The sequence below is a fragment of the Pongo pygmaeus genome, chromosome 1, assembly GCF_028885625.2.
Source record: "Pongo pygmaeus isolate AG05252 chromosome 1, NHGRI_mPonPyg2-v2.0_pri, whole genome shotgun sequence".
NCBI classification, from domain to species: domain Eukaryota; kingdom Metazoa; phylum Chordata; class Mammalia; order Primates; family Hominidae; genus Pongo; species Pongo pygmaeus.
In genome coordinates this window covers 197,479,044-197,491,936 of record NC_072373.2, presented here as the reverse complement: position 1 = coordinate 197,491,936, position 12,893 = coordinate 197,479,044, and the positions used below count along the sequence as shown (strand labels likewise).

The window sequence follows — 12,893 nt, the reverse complement described above, 5'->3', positions numbered from 1 at the left end:
TCAGCGCGGGCCGGGGCGCTCCGAGGACCCGGGGCCGCCTGCGCCTCGGGCCCGGCCCGGAGCGGCGGCGGCGGCGGCGGCGGCGGGGCGCGCGGGGTAGGAAGTGTCTCCCGCGGCGTGTCTGGGGCTGGTCTCCGAGTGTGTGTGCGTGTGTGTGTGTGCGCGCGCGTGTGTGTGTGTTTTCTTAAGCCGGGCTATTCAAACCCTGCTGCAATTCTCCGGTAAACAATGATTCATGGGGCTTAATGCAAATAAACGGATTGCAAACGGCGCGGTTCGCGCACTTCGCAGCCTGCCCGGTGGAGCGGCCAGTGCCGGATTTCTCCCTTTTTTTGCAGATCTGCAGAATATGGCGTCCCTGTCCTGTTTTAAAAATAAGCCAGGCTGCCATTTTTGTTTTTCTTTTGTCTGAAAATTTTAATAAAACTGTCTGAGAATGTGGGAGAGGCGGCTGGAAGCAGAGGGGGCACCCGAAGGGTTGGCTTTTTTCCTTTTCTTTGGCGAGAGCCGCGAGCCTTTCGGGGAGGTGAGACACAATGCAATTGCACTTTAAAGAAAAAAAAAAAGAAGGGAAGCTGCCGGGCGATTTGGAGGGGGGGAGGGCTGGGAATTTAAAGTTAACTCCGAAAGTTTGCTTTGCTTTGCTTCTCTTTCTTTCTTTCTTTTTTTTTCTTTCTTTTTTTTTTTTTTTGGAAGGCGGTGAAATGCCGCGAAAGGATCTCGAGGCCCGTTTCTCCCCCAGCCAGCTGCCTTTGCAGGATTTTTGGGAAAAGTTAACTGCCAGTTTCCTCAGAGCTGCGCGGGATAGGGGTGGGGGGGCGGATGTGGAGGGTTGGGGATGGGAGTTTTGGGGGAACTGGGAAACCTTTTTTGGAAGGTGCTCTATAAACATGGCATTGTAAGGAGCTAGATCCTCAGATCTGGGGGAGAGGGCCGGCAAGAGGGGCTCAGAATGGGTCCAGGATTTCCAGCAAAGACCCCTGGCATGAGGAAATAATCCTGCTGTCCCACCACCCTGCCCTCCAGCAGTGTGGAACCTTCGGGAGCTGTGTGTGTGGCAGTGGGCCTGTCTCCTTCATGGGTGGCCAGGACCCCCCGTGTAGGCTGGAATCCCGCCCAGGCCCTGGGGTGACCCTTGGACCCTCAGGCAAGTGAGCTTGGCCCTTTGCAGTTGGAGAGCCCCCTCCCCAACCTGGTGGTCCTCCTGCCCCCAGAGGTGGCAGCTGGTGGTAATGTCTTCCCCGACCCCACCCTATGATGAACTTTTGGTTGGGTGCAGGCCTGCAGCCCAGTGGGTCCCGTCTGAGGGGAGGGGCAGGAAAGGTAGTCTGGTTTGCTAGACCCCCTCGGTGTGAGCTTCACCCCTGTGGTATGCTCTTATTCCTTTCTGCCACTCCTGCCCTACTACCTGGAGGTAGAAGCACTTTGGACTTCGGTTAAGTTCCTGAAGTATCTTGCTGGACAGGTCAGGGCCTGCTGGCTCCGCAGGCTGCCGAGGGGGATCTGAAGGCTAGGCCCACAAGGTCTGGGGTGACTGGCGCTGTCCAAGGCACTGGGGCAGTGTTGGGCCTAGCCTCTCATCTGTCCCCTACCCCAGCATTTCTTGGAGGGGAGACCCTTCTAGTCTTACTCCTGGTTTGTGTCCTGGCTCCACTAGACAGAGTGAGCTCCCAGAAGACAGAGTCGGGGGTTGAAAGCTGGGGTTAGGGGTTCAGGGCTGTGGAACTTGGCATGCCTTGGCCAGAGGGTACCAAGCCAGGTGGTTTTTAGATGGAGGAACTGAGGTCCAGAGAGAGGAAGTGACTTGCCTGAAGTCACGCTACCAGGTAGAAGGAGACTGAGCCCGGGACCTGGGTGTTCAGGCTTCCACTGCTGGGCTCCCTCCACTGTTCTCCATGGGGGGCCTGGACCCCTGGAAGATCCGTTTTGAACAGAACTGGACTAGAATGGGACAGCATGATCCCTTCACCCCCTCCTACCCCCTGCCATCATAATCCTTCCTGAGAGAATTGAACTTTACAGTTTGCACAGTATGGTGTGGTGGTTATCACATCAGGTTCTCCCAGAAACTCAGTTGGGGTTAAATTGTCCTAGTGGGGATTATGAACCTCATTATAAGGAAACGAAGACTCAGAGAGGTTGAACAGTGGCAGAGGAGGCTTAAATTCAGGCCTGCAGGCTCCTCGCCTGGCCTTTTCCCAGGTGGACTTTGGTGCTGTGGGAAGGACTCTTCTAGGTTTTGGGCTCTCTAATTCTTCTGCTGAACCCAGTGACTGTGTAAAAATCCAGAGGCCCACCCCACCCAAAGAATGTCAGAGCTGAAAAGGCTCAGATGTCAGGAGATCACCTGGGCTCGGAGAGGGGAAGCTACTGGCTGGAAGTCGGTGATTTGGGTCTCAGAACCAGACCCTGATCTCCTGTCTCCCTTCCTCTGTGACACTCAGAGGGACAATGAGCCTCTCTACCCATGGCCAGGCTGCATGGGCCCCAGGATGGCAGGAATTGCTAGTGGGTGGTGGTGCTGGTGATGGTGTCATGGAATAACGGCCAGCGCTCCATGGAGACATGAACTTATCCCAGGGACTGAGGAATAGGCTATCTGCAGTCTTGGGGGATGGAGGCAAGCTGGTCCCACATGGAAAGTAGGAAGCAGGTGTGTGGGTGAGGTGGGGACTGGGTCTGAAGCCAGGCTGGCCCTAGCCCTTCCCTGGGCAGACACTTTCCCGTCTTATCTCTCTGTAAAATGAGGAGCCATTGGTTCCTTCTTCTGCCACGGGCTATTTTATTCATTCATTTGTTGCCAGATCATTCCCTTATTCCTTCATTATCCATTAATTAGTTTATTGGTTAGTCATCTCAGTAATCTACCCATCTGTCCTTCTATGCAAACCTTAGCTCACCCAGCCCACACTGGACAGACATGTGAGATACAAGTGTAGTCCTCCAGGGCTCTAAAGCCAACAAGGAAGACGAGGTGAGACTGCAGGTGCATGAAGCGCTAGGCAGGGCAGTGTTCGCTGAGCACCTCCATGAGTCCCCAGGGGAGGTCTCTCAGAGAATGGAAGGCTTGAAGACACAAAAGGAGTTCCATAAACCATCACAGTGATAGACCTGGGTCCTGAGATTAGGTCCCATTGTGTCACGTGGCTTCTGTGACTTTCAGCACATTCTTTCCCTTTATGACCTCAGTTTCCTCAACTCTAAAATGGGGTACTTTCTGTGAATCTCTCATGGTTGTTGGGAGTGATATCAAGACAGTGTATGACACGTCTCCCCTCCCTGGCCAGGCGTGTGGTGGGAGCTCAGTACGTACCCACTGAGTTATAAGGATTGCTGATGACTGTCCTAGGCCCTGCCATGATTTTGAGAACCGTGTTGGTGGTTTCAGAATGAGGCAAATGATCTGGGCACCCTGCAAGCCCTGCTCTGCTTTGTCATTCCCCTGCTGAAACTTTTCTAATGTTTCCTAGGCATTTATAAGAAAAAATATCTGAAGTACTTTCTGGGCCTACAAGGCACTTAATAGTCCAGGCTCTGCCCACCTCTCAGCCTTGGCTCCCCGCATCCCATCGCCACCTCCAGCCACACACCAGTTTCGTTCTGCACCTTGAATTCACAAAGCCTGGTGGCAGGGCCTTTGCACATTCCCCCACCAGGACAGCTTTTCCCTGAGTGTTTGCATGGCTGGCACCTTCTTGTTTCACAGGTTTCTACTTGAATGTTACCTCCTCAGAGGGTCTGCTTGGACCACTTGCTCTAAAATAGCTTCCTACTCTCACTCTCTCACATCAGCCGCTTTTTCTTTTCTCTTGTGGCTGTCACCAGTCTCTGAAACCCTCTCATTTATTTATTCGCACTTCTTGCCTGTCTACACCACTAGAACATGCTGAAGCGCCGTGTGTGTGAGTGAGCAAGTGGTTCTGGTGTGGTGTGGCTGGGGCTTTTGTAGAGGTGAGGAAGTGCTAGGGAGTCCAGGTGTGGCAGCGCATTGCCTGGGAGATAAAGTTACACCGAGGGCTGTCGTCTCCTTCCCCCCACCCCGGGAGACTCAGGGCTGTTGTCAGGAAATAATGAGATGATTAAATCACGGAATCTAAGAATCCCAGTCTCTCCCAATCTCAGAGCTTTAGCATCTGAGAAGCTTTCCAGCTCAGAACCTTTGACACTTGGAATCTTACCATGATAGGATGATCCAGTCTTAGGTTTAGAATCTTACAAAGTGGACTCTCACTGCCTTATTTAGTGTCACAGAGGGCTCGCTTTGTGCCACGCCATGTTCTAAAAGCCTTTATAAATATTAACATATTTACAGGCGAGGAAGCTGAGGCACAGAGGTATTTAGGTATCATGGAGCAGTTGCTGGGATTTGAACCTAGCACTCTGGGACTCCTTAGAATCCCTCAACTGTTGAGGGGAAGCCCAACCTCACTTGACCCTTGCACAGAGCAGGAATCCTTTTCCCACACCCTTGTCAAAAGGGCCTCTGATCTCTGCCAAAAAACCCCCCTCCAGTGAACTCCCTCCTAACCAGGCCACCTAGCTTCCTGCTGTCAGAAAGTTCTCATTGCTAGTAAGATTTTCTTTACAACGTGTAAAGTGCTGCACCTCCCTTGTGAATAACGCCTGGGAAGTGATGTTAGTGTCATGGTTTTCCAGTGCCTTTGACCTTGTGGATTCCTGGTTTCAGTAGCCTTTTTCTTCCCACTGGGTTGTGGGAAGAAAGGCAGACAGCCTTGAGGCTGACAGCCTCAGTGCATTGTTGAATGTAAGAATGAATAAATTGGTGCACAAAGACCGCATGAACCCTCAGGATTTCTGAGTTCCTATCTCTTTAGCCTGGTGCTCGGCACTCATCCAGGGTAATTGGTCAGGCTTGGTGTACTCGGGAAAAGGAGACACCGTTCTGTCTCCAATAAAGTCTGTATCTGATGACATTTATATATGCAATTCTTGGAGAATCATGTGAGATCTAAAATCATGCACTATTAGGAGTGAGGTGGATGTCCCAGATCATCTAGCCAAACTTCATTCTACCTGTTGGGGAAACTGAAGTGGGAAGGGAGAGGAGCAGGCCTTATCCAAGGCCACGTGCATCTCTCTCTGCTCCCCAGAGGCCAACAGGCGGTGCCGCAGTATCTGCCTTGGGGATCAAAGGCAGGGGAAAGTGCTCAATGGGACAGTTGCTTCTTTTCTAGCGGAGAAGCTACCCCTGTACAATGGGGGCAACAGTTTTGGATGCACAGGGTGCGCCGGGCACTTGGGGGGAGATTGAGGAAGCCAGCTGCATTGGGAGTTGGTTGGGACCATGGTGATGGGGATGGCTTTCTAGAACCTGGGGCTGGAACTGGGCTTTGGAGGCTGGGTGGAATTTGGGGGAGGTGGCTGAAGAGTGTCTTTAGTGGATAAGTTGTGTAGGGAAGGCCGAGGGATTTGGTTCTGGGGCCTAAGGGGTCCTGCCTTGTTCCCTGCCTCATCCATGTGGCCACAAGGGTACCCTTGGTGGGGTCTCCACCATCTGGGTCCTTTTCTGAACTTTGGGCAAGGGCTTTAGGATTCTTTTTTTTTTTTTGAGATGGAGTCTCGCTCTGTCCCCCAGGCTGGAGTGCAGTAGCGCGATCTCCCCTCACTGTAAGCTCCGCCTCCCGGGTTCACACCATTCTCCTGCCTCAGCCTCCCGAGTAGCTGGGACTACAGGTGCCCACCACCACGCCCGGCTAATTTTTTTGCATTTTTAGTAGAGACGGGGTTTCACCGTGTTAGCCAGGATGGTCTCGGTCTCCTGACCTCGTGATCCACCTGCCTTGGCCTCCCAAAGTGCTGGGATTACAGGCGTGAGCCACCGCACCTGGCCAGCTTTAGGATTCTTGAGGGGACAGTCTAGGCAGCCATTCCAGGTTCTGGGGCTCTATGGGGGGCCACCTGCCTGAGAGGGGGCACAACCCTTCAACACACTCAAATACATTCATACATATTCACACTATTAGCTTTTCCATTACCACCTCTGACCGTACCTCCTGCACCATCCTTGCCAATGTGGAGCACTCCTCTGCTATTTCAGAAATACCACCACAGGTGTCCTAAACTGGATCCCTAGGAGCCAGGAGTTCAGGAAGCATGTCTGCTGGAGTGTGCATGCACACACGGTACGCACATCACACAGGAGCACGTGCATTCGCTCTTGCCACTGGGAGGACCACATACCCAAGCGTACACCGTGCACTCTCCCGGGAAACAGCACGCAGCCACATGCCTGATCATCTGCACATTCTCCCACACGCATGGTGTTCATCTGTACACAGCTCTGTTCACTCAGACCTCCTTGTGCACACGTGTGTTTTTACATGTAGATGAGTCTTGCGTGCACACACTCATTTACACTTGAGATCACATAGCCTCAAATTCTAGCCCTTGCGCAGTGTGTCTCATACACACCCTTGCATTCACGCCTGCACCTACACCTGGCCTGGATCTGCTGGAAATGGTGGAGCCAGCAGCCTGTTTCCATCTCCTGCCTTCATTCACTAGTATTTCTTGAGCATTTACTATATCCAGGCTTTGTGCTAGATGCTGGGGATAGATGGGAGGAAAACTGATGTATATAGGTCCCTGCCCTAGCGGAGGTAGACAGGCACTATATAAAAGATCACACAAATGATGATGTTTTTTGTTTTTTTTTTTGAGATGGAGTCTCGCTCTATCACCCAGGCTGGAATGCAGTAGCACAATCTTGGCTCACTGCAACCTCCACCTTCCAGGCTTAAGCAATTCTCCTGCCTCAGCCTCCAGAGTAGCTGGGATTACAGGCGTGTGCCACCACACCCGGCTAATTTTTGTATTTTTAGTAGAGATGGGGTTTTGTCATGTTGGTCAGTCTGGTCTCAAACTCCTGACCTCAGGTGATCCACCCACTTTGGCCTCCCAAAGTGCTAGGATTACAGGTGTGAGCCACCGTGCCCGGCCACATAATGATTAAGATTAGAGATTTTGGTCACTATGTTGACTGATGATGGGGAAGGAGCAGAGGGAACAGCCTGGGCAGAGACCCCGAGGTGAGAAATTCAGGGACGAAGAGAAGGTGGTGGCACTGGGACCTAGGGAAGTTGCAGGAGATGAGGCAGCAGGTGAGGCTGAGTCTGATGGGGCCTGTAGCCAATCTTCCCTGGCCTGTTCCCCGCGAGCCATTTGTCCACCCCACACCCTCCCCACTCCTTTCTCTGCCCAGCCCAGCCCAGCTCAGCCTTCCCTTTGCTGCTGTGGCCTGCTTGGGGCCTGCTCTGTCTGCTGGCCTGCACCCCAGGCTGGAGGCCTGTTTGGCCTGCCCCACAGGCTGCCTGCCTTGGAGGTCCCGGGATATAGCAGGGAAGCAGGCTTCACTGCCTGCCAGGCGTTCCCTGTCCAGGACCCCTGAGACCTGTCTAGAAAGCTCCTGGGGGCCAGGCCAGAGCCAGGGTCCAGCAGTTGGCTTTCCTGTTTTTAGTTAATCTCAGACCTGGATCTTTGCCAGTCAGAAGAATGGTCCCTGTGGGTCCTGAAGGCCGCCCAGAGCTACTGCCACCCCCCACCCCCCAGATGGCATCACTGGCTGGTCAGATTTCCATGTGGGTCTTTGGAATGTTGGGAAAGGCTCCCTTAGGCCTTAGAGAACCTAGCAACAGCAACGGCAGCTGACTGTTCAGGAGTCCTCAGTGTGTGTCAGGCAGTGTTTGAAAGATTTTATCCATATTAGCTAACTTAGTCCTCAGTACAACCCATGGAGATACCATGATCATCCCCAGTTTACAGATGAGAAAATTGAGGCTTGGAGATTTAGGTAGCAATCCCAAAGGCCTGAGCTGGGGCTATCTGCCTCCAGAATCCATACTTTGAACCCTCGAGCTGTCACATTTCCCCTTTAAGGGTCCAGGAGCCCAGACTATGATTTGGTTGAACCCCTTCACCTTATAGAGGCAGGAAAGGAGGCCCAGAGAGAAAATGGCCAGAGTGTTCTGTTACCTCTGCCTGCACCAGATGCATGGCCTTGGGCAGGTTAGTTACCTCTCTGAGCCTCATTCCTGACCCCAAACAAAGAAGTGATGACCATAGAAGCTTGGGGGACACATGGGGACAGAAATTGAGAAAGGACCCAGGGTGAGGGCTTCTTAGGTCTCCTGATATGTGCTTTGTATGTCATTAAGCTGTCCGTTCATGTTCTAAGCATCTTTCTGAATATATGTTATATTTCAAAACACTCACAGCATCTACCTCATGGGGTCGTTAGGAGCCAGAGTGAGAAATGCTTGTAAAGTATCTTAAGGTGCCTGGCATGGAGGAAGCAACTATTATTATTATTGCCATCATCATTTCATACCAGCAGAAGGAGTTCCCTGTGGGGATAGGAGCTGGGGGTCCCCAGGAGAAATAGAAGTAGGGAGGGGGATGTGTTCCAAGCCTGTAGAACATTCCCTCAGAACTGAGAGGGTGTCATGGCCCCTTCCCTAGATGAGGGCACTGAGGCCCCCAGAGAGGGTCAACCGCCCTGGGTGTCTCTGGGTAGCTGGAGGTGGGAATGGGGGGCCCAGAGGTTGAGGGTGTTGGGGAGGGGGAGGGACAGTGAGGGGAAGGGGCAGGCTCCCAGCTCCCACTGACCTGGGCACAGACAGCAACTCCTCCCGCTCTGATCAGCCCTGCCATCACAATGAAAACAGCCCTTGCCAGCCCCGTGGGGCTGCGGAAACCCGATCTAATTGGATCCAGGACCCCGGGAGCCTCTTTCCTTCCGGGGAAGGAAGTTCCCAGGAGTGTGTTTCTGGTGCTGGCCAGACCTGGCCAAAGTCTTGAGAGTGGGGTGGGGTGCAGTGGCTGGGGCTCAGGTTCTAGCTGCTTGGAGTGGCAGAGGGCAGAGGGGCCATGGGAGGCAAACTTTGAGCATGTCTCAGGAGCCTAAAACATGGGAAGCCTCAGTTTCCCTCTCCTAGACCATCTGCTTATCCTCTCCAGGCCATCCTTCTGGCCCCATACAGCTTGTCCATTGAAAACCCTGGCCATGGCTCTCCCTTGCTCAGGGACCTCCCATGTCCCCGCTATGTTCTTTCACTGGAGCATCTTAGCCTGGAACTCTGGTCCTTTATGAACGGCTCCAGCCACCCCACCCTTCTTCCCTTGTGAATTCCTCCACTATACCTCTGACCCATGTGATGCCGTGTGCTTTCCTGCCTCGGGGCCTTTGCACATGCAGTTCTTTCCACCTGCCATGCTCTCCTCTGGCATCTCCCTCTTGCAATTTCCCCTTCCCCCATCAGTAAGTCCCACCTTCCTGAAGTCTGTTCTTCCCACAGTGAGATGAGTTCACCCTCCTGAGAATGCTGCCACTACCCTCCCTTCCCTCCCAGCCCGACTGCAGCAGTAGCTGTTGCCCCTCTCTGGGGGCAGGGATTATGTTTGAGAAACCTTTGCTCTCCCAGGGAGTTAACAGTTTTCCAGCCTCTGCACACGCTGCCCTTCTGCCGCAGTGGCTCTCCTGGCAAACTCCTCTGTCTTCACGGCTCCCGTGGAAAGACCCCTCCTCATCAATTCCCTCAGTGAACATCTGTTGAGTACCCAGTGTATACTAGGCACTTGAGGCCCTACTGCATGGCTGGCGCTGGGCTCTGGGGCTGCAGCAGTGACGGCTGATGGGGAGACAGGCCTAAAGCATATTTAGGTTCATTGTATTAATACAAAGGTGGGGTAGGGAGAAGGCAGAGGACCATGGGAGTGTATAACAGGGTAGCCCAATTCCTATGTGGGAAACGTCAAAAGTGACCTTTAAGTTGAGAAAGGAGGGAAGACCTGGGTGAGCTGTGGGGCTATGTTGGGGTAGGGGTTGTAACTAAGAACCAGACCAAGCCCTGCTTTTGGGGAGCCCACAGCCTACTTGGGGGACTGGACAAATAACCAGATAACCAGACAGTTCCTCAAGGTGGTGCCAGCTGAGCAGAGTTTTGAGGGCAGGGTTCCAGCTGGGTGGTATGGCTCCCAGATGGAGGGGCTCAGCCTGTGCAAAGGCATGGCACATCAGATCATCTTGTTCTGGGGGCCCTGATGCTGGAGGGATGGTGCCAAGGGGCACACCTGGTGAGATGAATGTGGCCAGGGGACCTTCTTGGCAAAAACCCGAGCATCAGACTATGGAGTTTGAACTATACCCCAAAAGTGATGGGAATCCAAGAAGGATTTTAAGCGGTAGACTTAGTGCCCTGGGCAGGCTCTCCTTCGGCTTGGTCCTCCCCGCTGGGGCCCCTGGATGGGACCAGGAGTCCCTTCCTGACTGCTCTCCTGGCTGGGGTCATGGGTGGGGCTGGAGGCTTTTGCTGTGGGACTTTGAGCAGGCCCCTGTCCTTCCCTGAGCCCCACTCTCCTGGGTAAACTTGCAGGGCCTTAGGCTGGGGTTTGGGGTGTCTTGCTTTGTCAAAGGTTGCTTAACTTTTGGTTTTATTAAAAATATTCCCTTAAAAAGTCACATAACAATACTCTTCCAGGCCTAGCGCCCCATCAGCTGTGACATGGAGAAAAATTAGAAAACAGGGATATGAAATAAGTAAAAACCCACCTCATCTCTGCCCCTGCTCCAAGCCGGAAGCATCACCACTGTTAGCGTTTTGGTGTTTTCTTCCCCTCTTTTCTTTCAGCACCCAGTTTTTATATAGATGTCCTTGATCTGTCTATACATGCAGTTTTTAAAAATCTTCCTATTTCCCCCCTGACTATTGTTGTATCACAAGTATTTTTTTAAATGACTGCAGAGTGGTTTCAATCCTTCCTTTTAATGGATCCAGTGTCAGGGTGGAGAGGATGGGCTTTAGGGCCTGATTGTCTGGATTCAAATCCTACACTTAACTGCTTGACTTTGGGCAATTTCCTGGTCTCTGTGCCTTCAGTTCCTGACAGGCCAATGTGAGTGTTAAATGAGTCATTACAGGGCCAGTAACATTAGCTGTTATTAACGACCATAGACTATGACACCAGGTAACATGACTTAAACAGAACCTGTTTGAAATCTTGGCTGTTCCAGGTTTTTGCTGCTGTAAAAAACCACTGACGCAAACAGCTTTGTACATATACCTTTTTCTATATTTTTCTAGGGATGGATGATCAAGAATGGGATCACTAGGCCAGGAAGTTTGGACATTTTTAGAGCTCATGACAAATTCATGCCAGATTTATTTCAGAAATGATTGTTACAGTTTACACTCCCACCAATAATACATGAGGGTGCCAGTTTCACCCTACCCTCACCGGTATTGGGTGTTAGCATTTTCTTATTTCTTGTTGCTATTTTGACAGGTTAAACCCACTGAATTTTCACTGCTATGGAAGCAGAACCATTTTCTGTGTTTATTAGCTGTTAACATCCTTTTTGGGTTGGCTAGTCTTTAGAGAACACACACAGCCCCTTCTTGGGTCAATTAGGAAGACAGGACTTAGATACAGGAAATAGTAAACAGTGTTAACACAGAGGACAGCACAGTGCCAGAGTGGGTGGAGGGGACTTGGAGGAGGGGGAGGGGGCTTCCTTCTATCCAGGCCACAGCCCTTTCAGTTCCCCCCACCTGATTATTAGGTAATTAATTAATCCAAACCTTTATCAGGTACTGCGCAGGGCTTAAAAGATAAATGATTCAGCCATGATCCCTCCCCAACAGAGCACATGTCTGGCAGCAGAGATGGATGAGCAAACAGACAGAACATGGGGTGAGAGGGGTTCTGATGATGGAAACGCAGGGTACAAAGGGAGCAGAGAGGAGAGCACACAGTGTAGCTCAGGCACGGAGGCAGAGCAGTCCCCGATTGCTTCCAGGAAGAGGTGGCCTGTAAGCTGGGGCCTGAGGGATGCATTGGAATTCACTAGTGAAATGGGGAGGGCAGAGAGCACCAGGGAGAGGATGCAGCCTGTGGAAGGTGAGAAGGGAAGCAGAGCCCTGGGGGAACTGTGAGATGTTCAGTCTGGCTGGGCAGTGCAAAGTAGAACAGCCAGAGAGATTGGCAGGGCCCGCACATGTAAGGCTTAAGCAATCCAGAAATTGTCTGGAGGGAAGTAGGGAGCTATGGAGGGTCCTAGGAAGGGCAGGGTTGTGATCTTTTATTTTATTAAAATCACAGTGACTGCACTAATGGAGTGGAGGATGAGGGTGGAGTGGGGGAACCTGTGAGCAGGCTCTTAAAGTAGCTGAGGCCAGAGCTGAAGGGGGCCTGGATCAGGGCAGGGGAGGTGGTACAGACCCTCTTGTCTCCCCACCCTGTAGGATCCTAATCAGCTTCATGGTGCAGATTGAATGCCACCTCTTCCAGGTAGCCCTTCCTGACACCCACCCTCGAAGTCGTGCATGCTTTGAGGCTGGGGCTGTGCAGGGCCTGGCATGCAACAGTCAACTGCCTGCCCACCAGCAGCTGACCCTGACCTCCCCCTGCCCCGTGCCTCTGGACCCTCCATCTGTTCCCCGCACTGGGCTACCAACTACTTTCTTTCATTTTTTAAGAATAAATTTATTGTTTTCATTAAGCAACTGAACAGCATTACAGAGAATTTGTAAATCAGAGAAACAAAGACAAAGACCAAGATTGGCCCCAGCTGCCTCCTGCCTTGCTCCCAGCCTCCCTCTGGGTGTGGCTCCCTGAAGCTTTCTTTTTCTGACGCAGGTTTTTATTTTTGCCTCCTTTGTAATCATAGTGTCCGGATAGTTTTGGGTCCTGCTCTCTCACATTTGCTTTGTGAGGAGCTGGTTCCCATTTGGCCATGGGGTCTGGGCAAGTGTCTTCTTTTTAAAGACAGGTTCTGACTCTGTCACCCAGGCTGGAGTGTAGTGGTGTGATCATGGCTCACTGCAGCCTCAAACTCCTGGGCTCAAGCGATTCTCCTGCCTCAGCCTCTCAAAGTG

The 12,893-nt window shown here is 52.2% G+C and overlaps 1 protein-coding gene across 2 annotated transcripts in view; it reads left to right on the top strand.

The window, feature by feature from the left end:
• Window positions 1-12,893, top strand: part of ZNF362 (zinc finger protein 362) — a 62,897-nt gene that overhangs the window by 18,906 nt on the left and 31,098 nt on the right. The gene's annotated exons all lie outside the window — the stretch shown is intronic.